Raw genomic sequence first — 9,823 nt, 5'->3', positions numbered from 1 at the left:
ATTAGAGGAAATCTCCCACTGTTTAGATGCAGACAGAAATTTATATTATTTATGAAAATAATTTATGAAAATTATTTTATGACCTTTTCAGTTAAAAAAAATGAGTTTAAAGACACCTTGGATTTTACCTAACTTGGCCTCATGTTTCAGAAAGAATCCTCCTCAAATCACGCTGGATGAATGAATTCTATTCCTAAAGGCATTTAGGTGGAGGATGGCTACGTATAAAGCCCAGCGACTGCCCTATTGGCTTTCTTTGTGCGAGGATGAATACTTCCTCTTCTCCAGGTATTCTTTACTTTCCAGAGAGTGGGCAAGATTAACGGTGCCTGCTGCCACTGCTCTGAGCTAGCTGGAAAGACCGCTAGCCATCCTGACAGTCTGGGAAACCAGGCCCCTCTTTTTGCCCTTGCAGTCATCACAGAGGGGCAGAAGGGCAAGAGGAGAGCCACTGTTGCTGCCGAGCGCTGGGCCAGGGAAGAGCCACTCCAGAGGCAGCGGTGTGCGACCCGCTCTCACTCCTGGGGAGCCCGGGCAGGGAGCCCGTCTCTCCAGGGACCAGCAGGCCGCCAGTGCCGAAGAACCTGCCCTGTCTTCCTGGTGGAGGGACAGGGCAGAGGTGTGAGCACAGCTGTGGCTGGCCTCAGCGACTGCTTCAGAGCACGGCCCCAGAGAGAGAAGGGAGGCGCTGCAATGGCCTGAGCATGTCACTGCAACACGATTTATATTTTTATATCCTAACCCTTATGGCACAAAGTGAAGAACTGAAGAGCCTCTTGATGAAAGTGAAAGACGAAAGTGAAAAAGTTAGCTTAAAGCTCAACATTCAGAAAACTAAGATCATGGCATCCAGTCCCATCACTTCATGGCAAATAGATGGGAAAACAATGGAAAAAGTGGCTGACTTTATTTTATTTGGCTCCAAAATCACTGCAGATGGTGACTGCAGCCATGAAATTAAAAGTCGCTTACTCCTTGGAAGGAAAGTTATGACCAAGCTAGACAGCATATTCAAAAGCAGAGACATTACTTTGCCAACAAAAGTCCATCTAGTCAAGGTTATGGTTTTTCCAATGGTCATGTATGGATGTGAGAGTTGGACTATAAAGAAAGCTGAGCACCAAAGAATTGATGCTTTTGAACTGTAGTATTGGAGAAGACTCTTGAGAGTCCCTTGGACTGCGAGGACAGCCAACCAGTCCATCCTAAAGGAGATCAGTCCTGGGTGTTCATTGGAAGGACTGATGTTGAGGCTGAAACTCCAGTACTTTGGCCACCTGATGTGGAGAGCTGACTCATTTGAAAAGACCCTGATGCTCAGAAAGATTGAAGGTAGGAGGAAAAGGGGACAACAGAGGAAGAGATGGTTGGATGGCATCACGGACTCTTGATGTTGGATGGACATCATGGACACAGGTGGACTCTGGGAGTTGGTGATGGACAGGGAGGCCTGGTGTGCTGTGGTTCATGGGGTCACAGAGAGTTGGACAAAACTGCGTGACTGAACTGAACTGAACCCCCCAAAGGTGACGGACTAGGAACTGGGCCTTTGGAAGGTGCTTGAGTTATGAGGTTTGAGCCTTCAAGAACAGGATTAGGGCTCCAAGGAAAGAGATCCCACAGAGTTCCCTAGCCTCTTCTGACACTCAGGGGCTCAGAGAGAAGCTTGCCTCCTGGACAAGGGCCCTCACCCGACCATGCTGAGCTCAGATCTCCAGCCTCCAAATCTGTGAGCGATAGATTCTGCTGTTTATAAGCTATCTAGTCTCTATTGTTATAGACACTTGAACTCACTAGGACAAGACCAAACCGAGAATGTCATTGTTGCTTAGTCGCTCAGTCGTGTCTGACTCTTTGTGACCCCATGGACTGTACCCCGCCAAGCTCCTTTGTCCATGGGATTCTCCAGGCCAGAATACTGCAGTTTTTGGGTAGCCGTTCCCTTCTCCAGGGGATCTTCCCAACCCAGGGATTGAACCTGGGTCTCTTGCACTGCAGGCAGATTCTTTACCATCTGAGCCACCAGGGAAGCCAAACTAAGAGTGTTCCCAGTAAATTTTCTAAAAAAATGAATCCACCAGGAAGCTACCTAGTCCTGGTTTCCAGATAATACAAAGTTTGTTCATTTATTTATTCATTCAACAAATAGAGCATCTCAGACCAATATTATGGATTGGCTTAGTAAATATCTCTGCTTTTTGGCAGAGAATCAAGCAAGAAACTTACATGTGACTTTGGAGTATCCTTCTAAATAATTTCTATAGGTTACATAGTTACATGCATATGGTCAAACATACCAAGGATAAAGGGAATATTATCAAAATAAGATCACCCTTCAAAAATTGCTTAAAAGGTCTGAAAAATTTTAAATTGAAGAGATAGCCACATGAAGTCAGGGTCTGAACGTTCAGAACCTGTTGAACCAGCAGCACCAGAACTGCTATATTTTAGCAAATTTCACCCTGAGGGGTAGCATAATATATGAAACCAAAAATGCACAGGTATTTGGTTTCCCAGTGGCTGTAGGGTAATATTCTCATTTATTTGGAATCTGTCAAGGAAACAGTTTACCCTCTCATTTATGTCTCAATTTATGTTTTTGAATTTTTAATGTTTTATTGATTTTTCTTGACCATTTTTCTATGACACACTGAGGAAAGTAAATGAAGTGTTTTAGAATATTCTCTCTAAATGCCTTCCATAAAACATAATGATATTGCTTTTTGTTTGAAGAGATCTTGGATTTTCTCCCCCGCCTTGTGTCAATGATAACATCATGGGAAGAAAAGCGTTCCTACCCGTTCCTGACTTGGTATCTACATGGCTATGAGTGAAGACATGGGCTTTACCCACAAACTGCTAGGGTCAGATTGCTGCCAACATGAATTAATAACTGCAGAACCAATATACGGCTGTTACCAGGAACCAGAGAGTTAAATCCAGGATCCAAGACAACGCCTGGAACCAAGAGTGGCAGGGATTTGCATTTGAGCCGCAGTGGGGCTCTGAGGTGTAAGAGGGCGGGTGAGATGGAGAGATGCAGAAAGCCCATCGCAGCGCGCAGTGGCTTCTCCTTGGGAGAGCCTGGCGGCTCACTGTGCCTGTCAAGTAGGCTAACGTGCCTGTGAATTTCCTCTGACGAAAAACACATCACAGCAGCAGCAGTACCAGAAAACAACACAACCAAACTGTGGAAGGCTGAAAGCCCAGTGCTTTCCAGGCTGATCAGAATGTAGCAGAGTTAAAAAAACACAAGGCCCTGAAAATAAACAAAGAAAGGCTGGGAAGAAATGAGGTCACTTTCTAAGAAAAAAGCATTTATCATTGATAGGCCAAAGGAAATGCTTCTTCCACAGCCATTTGTTTTTAGATATACTTGGCAGTCTCAGTTCAAGGTCAAAAAATATCAGAGGGCAAAAGGAATATGACTCAAGATTTAAGATTTGTCGTGACTGGCTTTGTAATTGCATAAATATTAAATATGTAGAAATAATTGTATGCACATTATCTCCACATCTCCACACGTTGCTTTAATTTTTAATGTAATCTTTTATCCGCCTTTTCCTGAGCTGGCTATGGGTCTGTGATTTGCATAGCTAGAATGATCTGGTGCCATCAATTTAGTAATGAAGTTACTCATTGAACAGAAGAGGCTTCTAAAGGATTACATAAAGCTGCAGGAAAGAAGACTGTGGAAATGGAATTTTATATTTCAGGTAAATGGGAAGTTTATTTTACAGCACATTTTCCCATTATAAATTTAATATGGCTACTTTAGAGTAAAATTGGAAAACAGAGAAGAGAGGCAAACACCTGCATTTTCGTCATCCTAACAGTGTCGTATGCTCTGGTCTTTCTGCGCATTTTTAACACGGATGCAATTGTGTTCTGAGTGTGTGTGCATGCATGTGTACAATTCTGCAATTATATTTTTTCTCTTATCAATATGATTTTCATAACTGTAACTTTTATGCCTGTAAAATAATAACAATAAAGGGGTCCATAATTAGACTCGCCCATCAGATTTCTGTGGCTAGCAGTAGCAGAGTAGTGGAGTGTCTGAGACTGGGGCCCGGTGAGTCAAGCACCAGCTCTGCCCCCAACTTTGTGGGTTTGGACAGATTAGGAAGGACTGGACTCAGTTTCCTCAGATATAAAATGGGCATAAGGATAGTGCCTCTACTAGAGTGTTCTTGTGAGAGGTAAATGAAATAATCTGTGGAAAGCACTGCCTCTTTCATACAGTAAGTAGTAAAACTAAGTGTTATTAAAGGCAAAAAAGTCAAAAAACATTACACCGGGGTTTAAAAAAACTTAAGTTCTACAAAACTGAGTTTCCTGAGACATTGTCAACACCCTAGAAATCTCCACGCGCGTTTTTCCAGTAACAACTCCCCACCTCCACCACTAATCAGACACGATGGTTGACGCTTGCTTTGCCTCATATTTAAACATCTAAGTATACTCCCCTAAGAGTACAGCTTCATTTTGCCTGTATCAAACTTGATATAAATGGAATCCCTCTCTCTTTCTACCTGCACCCTCCCCTTAAATACCATTGTATTTAAGAAGCACACAGAGACTGCCCTGGTGCTCAAGTGGCTAGGAGTCTGGGCTCCCAATGCAGAGGGCCGGGTTCCATCCCACGTCAGGGAGCCCCATCCCACACTCCACAGCTACTAGCTTGCATGCCGCAACTAAAGATCCCGCATGCTGCAAATGAGGTCTGGCAGAGTCAAATAAATAAACAGTAAAAAAAAAAAAAAAAAAAAAAAAGCACACCATCTAAGGCTTGGTTAGATTGTGATTAAAAAAAAAGCTTTGGACAGGGAGCCAGAGAACTTGGCTTCTGGTCTAGTTTCCATAAGATCCTGGGCACATTTTTTTGCTTCTCTGGGGCCTCCATGTAAAAATGTTTGGTTGTGCTAAGAGTCTTTGAAGATTTAGAGTACTAAACTGCTAAGCCCTTCCTCTTTGAGTATTGTGTTGGCATATGAGAAGTCAGAGCCAGGAAGAATCCAGAGAAAGGCCTGGGGCTTGCTGGAAATAAGCCTCCTCTTCTCAAAATTCAAACCAATAACAGTGCCAGCAAACAAAGGGCTATAGAAAAATGAAAGTGATGATCCCACATCGCAAATAATTTTCTCATCTCTGATACGTGTACATTTGGATATGTAATCGGCCTTAACGGGCACAGGGACTATTTTCCCAGGATAAATCATAGTCACTAAGAGCGCGTTAGGAGTTTGGAGTTCAAATAAATAATCCCGTCATATAAGCTTTCGAGGCCAGAGACAGTTTTGAAGATTTTTAACCCATTCTCCCTGTGGAAGTATTCTCACTTCTCCAGATGCTGCCTGGGGTAAGGACTGCAGGCTGGCTCAGTCAGAATCTGGTCGACCGTCCTCTTACGGCGGCTTTCGTAATGCAGAGACTGGAAGCTTAAAACACGTCCTAGACTTTTGTACCAAGAGCTATGGATATGAATTAGGTCTGTCAGTTAAACATACTTATGCAAGATTTAGAAAACACAAGGGAAGTTGAGGTAAGCCTCCTGACCACTTATGACTGTATTCCTCTGATAATTAGGTTAATGGAAACATTCTTCTAGAGCAATGTTCCATAGTTCATCACTCAACCTCCCAGCCTCCTGGAAGATAAGAAGCAGTTTACGGCAGCTATGAGGGCAGTAGCTTTTTGACTCCACCTTCTATCACAGGGTGATGCTCTTGAACCCCATAATTCCAGTCATTCTCAGCAGTAATAGCTCCACTGACAGGTCAGCTCTGTATGTGCTGGAATTGTTTATTCTTACAGGCCTCGTCTGTTAACTCACCTCTCCAACCCTGACATGGATTTTTGTGAGCACCCTTTATTAAATACCTCCCTGCTTAAAACATTTAGAATTGTATCTGCTTGCACCAAACCCTGACTGATACACATCCTAGATATTATTCTGGCAAATCTACTCACTGTAATACAAGATGCAAAGTATTATAACTTTATATAATACTACAGCAAATAGGGGAGGGGTTTTGAAACCAGAAAAAAGAAAAGCTATACCATTTAGTAGCTATCTATCCTAAAGCAAGTTATATAACTTTTTTTGTATCTAAGTTCCTATATATTCATATATACACACACACATATACATATATATATCAGAATACTAACCTTGTAGAGTTATGAGAATTAAATGAAGCAACAGAAGCAAATTATCTATGACCTTAGTACCTAGCACGGAATTGTCACTCACCTTATAGAGTTCATTTCTTTTTTTCCCCATGTTGGATGTCCTTTAGTGATTGAGGTGATTATAAAATAATTTGAGGGGCAATTCCTTTTAAAGGACTTTTTAGAAAACCTTGTAGGAACAGAGATTAGGCACTGATTCACAGAGGCAAGACGAATAGGTTTAAACTTAACTCAAGAGCAGACTTCTATTATGAGTACTACTGATTCACCCCTACTGGTGGCTCAGGGCTCAGATAACTGGCTAATTATTTCAACAAATACTAGTCAAGCCTCAACATTCCAAGACATCACCCATTAAGGTACAGTGGTAAATCAAAAGATTCCTGAATCTCAAGAGCTTGCATTCTACTGGGAGAGATGGACACAAAATAACTCAATATATAATTTCAAGCAATGAGAAGGACTATGAAAAACAGGCATTCTTTCTTTAACTCTCTTTCCCTTACCTTCTCAGAAGTTTATCGTTACTTGACTCACCCCTTCTTTCAGCTCCCTTCCGTGAGAGGGAAGGCACAGGGAGGCGGAGTTATGCCAATAACGCTGAGATTCTTGGATAGGTGAGTAGGGTCAGGACATGTGAAGGGACTGGAGCCTGTCCCTCTTTCACGGAGGCCAACAGAGAACAGAATATGCCTGTGTGAGAGACAAAGGAGCGCGTCAAAGCGGCCTCAGCACGCTGACCCAAACCCTGCGTGGTCTAAGGGGAGAGGCCAGCTGGGTGCTGCAGATACCACGGTTTTCTGTCACAACCAAGAAGACTGAACTGCTTTCATAGTGTCTGGTAAGCAATCCAGCTCCTTGTTTGGGAGAAGACGTTCCTCGGTTGCTCAGTGCTGCTCGCTGCAAATCCAGCTCTGAAATTGACCCAAGTGAAGGCTGGTTTGGCCCCACACCCTTGGTGTGCCCAGGAACAGTGTGTAGAGACGCTCAGGACTCTCTGCAGGTTGCTTTTCTCAGTAGGCAGAGGGAGTACAATAGTGAGATCCTGCATGCTTTACACTTTTGTGCAATCATTAATATTTTCTAAGGTTCTAGAACTTTGTTCATGGGAGGGCAGAAGGAGAAGAGGGCGTCATTGGGTAAGATGACTGGATGGCATCACCAATGCAATGGACATGAACTTAGGCAAGCTTTGGGAGATGGTGGGGGACAGGAAGGCCTGGCGTCCTGCGGTCCAGGGGTTGTGAACAGTTGGACACGACGGGGCAACTGAACAAAGGCAAAGAAGTTGGTTTCTACTCGCTTCCAAACTTTCTCCCCAGATGTGATGTATTTAGGCAACTGAAGACCTCAGACAGATTACAGAAGCAGTTGACAGAGTGAGACAGATACTTTCCAGTTACTACCAAATGTAACCTGAGGCTTCTGTTTGGATATACAGCCTCTCACTTCCAGAAGCATGGTGCTAGACCTTCTTGAAACTTCACCCGGTATCTTTTCCTATTCAAGATGTCATTGAGTGTTCATTTTAACAAACCTCCACTGCAAACATATATAAGGGCAGAACATATGTTCACAGCCCCAGGCAACAGCCTTCATGACCATTGTGCTTGAATCCCGGGAGAAAGGGTCATTTGCATATCCTTCTCAGGGTCCACTTTCTTTCAGCATCAAGCCAGGGGGAGAAAATTGTAGACTTGCTCCACAACAAACCAATGTTGTCCAATGATCTACGTGGACTCCACTCTCCACCTCCCATGGTGGTGAATTCAGACATTCTCTACCCTATTCAGCCCTTATGGAATCCATTTTCCCCTTTCCCAGAGCAGGCAAAGCCATCTGGGGAATGTTCTCCTAACACGTCATGTGCTCTCTCTTGAGTCCTGCAGCAAACGCTGAAAAATAGCTATTATTATCTCAATGTGATACATTAGAAAATGGTGTTTTGGAGAATTTATGTAACTTTCTCCAAGTGACAAAAGCTGTGTGTCCTGGAGAAGGAATCAGAAGAAGCCTTTGTGACATGGGACCTTCCTCATGTAGGCTTCTGGAAACAGGAGAAGCTCAGTTGGTAAAGAATCTGCCTGCAGTGCAGGAGACCCGGGTTTGATCCCTGGGTCATGAAGATCCCCTGGAGAAGGAAACGGCAACCCACTCCAGTATCCTTGCCTGGAAAATCCCATGGACGGAGGAGCCTGGTGGGCTGCAGTCCATGGGATAGCAAAGATTTGGGCACAACTGAGCGACTAACACACACACATTTTTAATTTTTTTGTTTTCCTAGGAGGTTCCAGCCTCCTAAGCCATAGAAATGTATGCAGTATAGAGACTATTCTCTCTCACTTTTTCTAGATGCATTCTCTCATACTATGAGGGTTAGATCTGTAGCTGCCTCTTTTTCTAATGATAGACTAACTGCTATAATCCAAGGGTTAATAAAACCTCTCTTATCTTCCCCAAAGCAAAAAATTATATCCTGGGAAAGGACCCTAGCCTGGTTCTGAAGGTGCTGCGGAGCCTGGAGGGTCATCTCTCTAGTTATTTAAATGTCAGTTAGAATGAGGCCCTGGGGCTGAAGACATCTGGACTAAGAAGGAGACCCTCTCAGGAAAAGGAGGGGGACAGCTAAGCCCCTTACCTTCATAAGCAGATAAAAACGACTTTTCCCTGTCTCTTGTCTACAGAGTATCTGGCCACTTACGAAAGAAAATCTCCATTGGCTTTCTTCCCTTTGTCCCGGGGCAAGGCCCAGGGCAAGCTGGGAAAGGGCAGCATGCAGCTCTTCCTCACTGTGTGGTAATAAGGAATCTGCCTCTGGTCCAGAACACCTCGTGTGCTCACTAGGGGTCAAATGAATAAAGGTGGATATGAAAAACCCACCACTAGAGAACTCAGAGGGGGGATAAGACTGCACATATTTCCAGACCATGAGATGAGTAGCTACTAAAAAATACCTGGCCATAGCTGAAGAGATAGAGAGATAGTGTTTGAGTTTCCTTACATAGCATGAGTAGGAATTTGCCGGTGGACAAGACAGCTGAAAGACGTTCTAAACAAAAAGAATTAAGACAAGGATTTGAGGCACACCTTTGTTCAAGTTTTTATAAAACTGACCCTTTCTTCAAGGTGGTGCTTAACTTGTTTGTCACAAAATTGTCATATTAACTTTAATAGAATAAGACAGCTTACTGCCATCTTCCAGAAAGCAGTTCTAATAACTATACATGTTGACAATCTTAGTAGTATGGATGGCACTTCTTGGAAATGTTAAATGTGTGGTATGTACAGCCATACATAGTAGACCATTTGCCCGGCCCATTAGAGACAAGTTGTTCAACATAACTCGAGTGAAGACTGTATGTGAAAGTATGATAGGAGATAAGCTGGATGGAAAGGCAGAGGTCAGACTCCTGGGCTTATATCCAAAAAAAACCCCAAAACACTAATTCTAAAAGAAAGATGTACCTCGATGCACATAGCAGCATTATTTACAATAGCCAAGGTATGGAAGTAACCTAAATGTCTACCAACAGATGAATGGATAAAGAAGATGTCTTACACACACACACCACACAGACAACACAAACACACACAGTGAAACAGTACTCAGCCATAAAAAAGAATGAAA

The sequence above is a fragment of the Capra hircus genome, chromosome 7, assembly GCF_001704415.2.
Source record: "Capra hircus breed San Clemente chromosome 7, ASM170441v1, whole genome shotgun sequence".
NCBI classification, from domain to species: domain Eukaryota; kingdom Metazoa; phylum Chordata; class Mammalia; order Artiodactyla; family Bovidae; genus Capra; species Capra hircus.
The sequence above is the reverse complement of the archived record's forward strand: the minus strand, read 5'-3'. Positions refer to the sequence as shown.